The sequence below is a fragment of the Carex rostrata genome, unplaced genomic scaffold (genome assembly GCF_964058835.1).
Source record: "Carex rostrata unplaced genomic scaffold, lpCarRost1.2 SCAFFOLD_36, whole genome shotgun sequence".
In the NCBI taxonomy this organism is placed as follows: domain Eukaryota; kingdom Viridiplantae; phylum Streptophyta; class Magnoliopsida; order Poales; family Cyperaceae; genus Carex; species Carex rostrata.
Window position 1 is genome coordinate 342,501 of NW_027601209.1, and position 5,000 is coordinate 347,500.

A 5,000-nucleotide genomic window follows, 5' to 3' on the forward strand; every position below is an offset into this window, starting at 1 on the left:
CCCCAATGAACCGTGTTTCGCCGGCTTTACGGCTGGGGATTTCAACCCGCGCGGCTACCCGCATCGGTCTTACGGGCGAAACTCCACGCGGAGTCGCCCTGCCCGAACGTGTTTCACCGGCTTTACGGCTGGGGATTTCAACCCGCTCGGTCTCTGCGGGGCGCCTCCACGCTTAGGCGCCCCGCTCAACCGTGTTTCACCGGCTTTACGGCTGGGGATTTCAACCCGCTCGGTCTCTGCGGGGCGCCTCCACGCTTAGGCGCCCCGCTCAACCGTGTTTCACCGGCTTTACGGCTGGGGATTTCAACCCGCTCGGTCACTGCAGGGCACCTCCACGCTTAGGCGCCCCGCTCAACCGTGTTTCGCCGGCTTTACGGCTGGGGATTTCAACCCGCGCGGCTACCCGCATCGGTCTTACGGGCGCCTCCACGCTTAGACGTCCTGCCCGAACGTGTTTCGCCGGCTTTACGGCTGGGGATTTCAACCCGCTCGGTCTCTGCGGGGCGCCTCCACGCTTAGGCGCCCCAATGAACCGTGTTTCGCCGGCTTTACGGCTGGGGATTTCAACCCGCTCGGTCTCTGCGGGGCGCCTCCACGCTTAGGCGCCCCAATGAACCGTGTTTCACCGGCTTTACGGCTGGGGATTTCAACCCGCGCGGCTACCCGCATCGGCCTTACGGGCGAAACTCCACGCGGAGTCACCCTGCCCGACCGCTTTTCGCCGGCTTTACGGCTGGGGATTTCAACCCGCATCGGTCTTACGGGCGCCTCCACGCTTAGACGCCCTGCCCCACCGTGTTTCGCCGGTTCTACGGCTGGGGATTTCAACCCGCGTGGTCCGTGTTTTTCGGTAACATATTCGTGTTCCTTGCCCCCGAATCGTGTCTTTTGTCCCCGCTGCACCGTGTTTTTTGCCCCCGCTCAACCGTGTTCTTTGCCCCCGCTCAACCGTGCTTACTGCCCCCGCTCAACCGTGCTTTTTCGGTAACATAATCGTGTTTTCGGGTAACATAATCTTGTTTTTCGGGCCATTTTACACCGACGGAGGCACCCACAGGGGCCATGTACACCCCGCTTGGCATGTACATGAGGGGCTGCCTCTTCCAAAAATCCTTCCCCCCTATAGGGGAATATGCATTTTGGGTCTCCAGCCACGCCCAGGGTTACCACCCCCTGGAAATCCCCCAGGTTTACCCCCCATTTTATGTGGATGCATAGATTCAGACCGCCCTGCTCCACCGCTTTTGGCCATTTTTGCCCAACGTTAGCCGCTTCGGCTTGCCGCTGGACTGTTTTCGGGCCTTTTTCACCGACGCTTGGCCGTATCCGCTTAGTTTTCCCCAACGCTTGGCCGCATCCGCTTAGTTTTCCCCCGCTGGACTGTTTTCGGGTCACTTTTGCCCAACGTTAGCGGCTTCCGCTTGCCGCTGGACTGTTTTCGGGCCCTTTTTCACCGACCCTTGGCCGTATCCGCTTAGTTTTCCCCAACTCGTGGCCGCATCCGCTTAGTTTTCCCCCGCTGAACTGTTTTCGGGTCACTTTTGCCCAACGTTAGCCGCTTCCGCTTGCCGCTGGGATGTTTTCGGGCCATTTTTCCCCAACACTTGGCCGTATCCGCTTAGTTTTCCCCAACGCGTGGCCGCATCCGCTTAGTTTTCCCCCGCTGAACTGTTTTCGGGTCAGTTTTGCCCAACGTTAGCCGCTTCCGCTTGCCGCTGGACTGTTTTCGGGCCAATTTCCACCGACTCTTGGCCGTATCCGCTTAGTTTTCCCCAACGCGTGGCCGCATCCGCTTAGTTTTCCCCCGCTGAACTGTTTTCGGGTCAGTTTTGCCCAACGTTAGCCGCTTCCGCTTGCCGCTGGACTGTTTTCGGGCCAATTTCCACCGACTCTTGGCCGTATCCGCTTAGTTTTCCCCAACGCGTGGCCGCATCCGCTTAGTTTTCCCCCGCTGAACTGTTTTCGGGTCACTTTTGCCCAACGTTAGCCGCTTTCGCTTGCCGCTGGGCTGTTTTCGGGCCAATTTCCACCGACACTTGGCCGGATCCGCTTAGTTTTCCCCAACGCGTGGCCGCATCCGCTTAGTTTTCCCCCGCTTAACTGTTTTCGGGTCACTTTTCCCCAACGTTAGCCGCTTCCGCTTGCCGCTGGGCTGTTTTCGGGCCATTTTTCCCCAACACTTGGCCGTATCCGCTTAGTTTTCCCCAACGCGTGGCCGCATCCGCTTAGTTTTCCCCCGCTGAACTGTTTTCGGGTCACTTTTGCCCAACGTTAGCCGCTTCCGCTTGGCACTGGACTGTTTTCGGGCCAATTTCCACCGACTCTGGGCCGGATCCGCTTAGTTTTCCCCAACGCTTGGCTGCATCCGCTTAATTTTCCCCAGCTGAACTGTTTTCGGGTCACTTTGTCCCAACGTTAGCCGTTTCCGCTTGCCGCTGGACTGTTTTCGGGCCATTTTCCACCGACTCTTGGCCGTATCCGCTTGGTTTTCCCCAACGCTTGGCTGCTTCCGCTTAATTTCCCCCAGCTGAACTGTTTTCGGGTCACTTTTGCCCAACGTTAGCCGTTTCCGCTTGCCGCTGGACTGTTTTCGGGCCATTTTTCACCGACACTTGGCCGTATCCGCTTAGTTTTCGCCAACAATTGGCTGCATCCGCTTAATTTTCCAAGCTATACTGCTTTCGGGTCAGTTTTGCCCAACGTTAGCCGCTTCCGCTTGCCGCTGGGCTGTTTTCGGGCCATTTTCCACCCACGCTGGCACCGACGGGGCCATGTACACCCACGCGCGTGTACATGAGGGGGCACCCATTTTTGAAAACCTTGCCCCCCTATAGGGGAATATGCATTTTGAGGCTCTAGCCACGCCCAGGGTTACCACCCCCTGAAAATCCCCCAAGTCAAAATCACCCATGTAAAATATTCAAAAAAATCTCAAAAAATCACAAAAAATTTATAAAACCAAATAAATTCAAAAAAAAAAAAAAAATTCAAAAATTCAAAAAAAATTCAAAAAATTCAAAAAAATTCAAAAAAATTCAAAAATTTCAAAAATTCAAAAAAAGTCCAAAAACCCAAAAAAACTTCAAAAATTTCAAAAATTCAAAAAAATTTCAAAAAAAATTTCAAAAATTTGCCCCGCTGAACTTTTTTCGGGTCAGTTTTGCCCAACGTTAGCCGCTTCCGCTTGCCGCTGGACTGTTTTCGGGCCAATTTCCACCGACTCTTGGCCGTATCCGCTTAGTTTTCCCCAACGCGTGGCCGCATCCGCTTAGTTTTCCCCCGCTGAACTGTTTTCGGGTCACTTTTGCCCAACGTTAGCCGCTTCCGCTTGCCGCTGGGCTGTTTTCGGGCCAATTTCCACCGACACTTGGCCGCATCCGCTTAGTTTTCCCCAACGCGTGGCCGCATCCGCTTAGTTTTCCCCCGCTTAACTATTTTCGGGTCACTTTTCCCCAACGTTAGCCGCTTCCGCTTGCCGCTGGGCTGTTTTCGGGCCATTTTTCCCCAACACTTGGCCGTATCCGCTTAGTTTTCCCCAACGCGTGGCCGCATCCGCTTAGTTTTCCCCCGCTGAACTGTTTTCGGGTCACTTTTCCCCAACGTTAGCCGCTTCCGCTTGCCGCTGGGCTGTTTTCGGGCCAATTTCCACCGACTCTGGGTCGGATCCGCTTAGTTTTCCCCAACGCTTGGCTGCATCCGCTTAATTTTCCCCAGCTGAACTGTTTTCGGGTCACTTTGTCCCAACGTTAGCCGTTTCCGCTTGCCGCTGGACTGTTTTCGGGCCATTTTCCACCGACTCTTGGCCGTATCCGCTTGGTTTTGCCCAACGCTTGGCTGCTTCCGCTTAATTTCCCCCAGCTGAACTGTTTTCGGGTCACTTTTGCCCAACGTTAGCCGTTTCCGCTTGCCGCTGGACTGTTTTCGGGCCATTTTTCACCGTCACTTGGCCGTATCCGCTTAGTTTTCGCCAACAATTGGCTGCATCCGCTTAATTTTCCAAGCTATACTGCTTTCGGGTCAGTTTTGCCCAACGTTAGCCGCTTCCGCTTGCCGCTGGGCTGTTTTCGGGCCATTTTCCACCCACGCTGGCACCGACGGGGCCATGTACACCCACGCGCGTGTACATGAGGGGGCACCCATTTTTGAAAACCTTGCCCCCCTATAGGGGAATATGCATTTTGAGGCTCTAGCCACGCCCAGGGTTACCACCCCCTGAAAATCCCCCAAGTCGAAATCACCCATGTAAAATATTCAAAAAAATCTCAAAAAATCACAAAAAATTTATAAAATCAAATAAATTCAAAAAAAAAAAAAAAATTCAAAAATTCAAAAAAAATTCAAAAAATTCAAAAAAATTCAAAAAAATTCAAAAAATTCAAAAATTCAAAAAAAGTCCAAAATCCCAAAAAAACTTCAAAAATTTCAAAAATTCAAAAAAATTTCAAAATTTCAAAAAAAATTTCAAAAATTTGCCCCGCTGAACTGTTTTCGGGTCACTTTTGCCCAACGTTAGCCGCTTCCGCTTGCCGCTGGACTGTTTTCGGGCCTATTTCCACCGACTCTTGGCCGTATCCGCTTAGTTTTCCCCAACGCGTGGCCGCATCCGCTTAGTTTTCCCCCGCTTAACTGTTTTCGGGTCACTTTTCCCCAACGTTAGCTGCTTCCGCTTGCCGCTGGGCTGTTTTCGGGCCATTTTTCCCCAACACTTGGCTGGATCCGCTTAGTTTTCCCCAACGCGTGGCCGCATCCGCTTAGTTTTCCCCCGCTGAACTGTTTTCGGGTCACTTTTTCCCAACGTTAGCCGCTTCCGCTTGCCGCTGGACTGTTTTCGGGCCAATTTCCACCGACTCTGGGCCGGATCCGCTTTGTTTTCCCCAACGCGTGGCCGCATCCGCTTAGTTTTCCCCCGCTTAACTGTTTTCGGGTCACTTTTCCCCAACGTTAGCCGCTTCCGCTTGCCGCTGGGCTGTTTTCGGGCCAATTTCCACCGACTCTTGGCC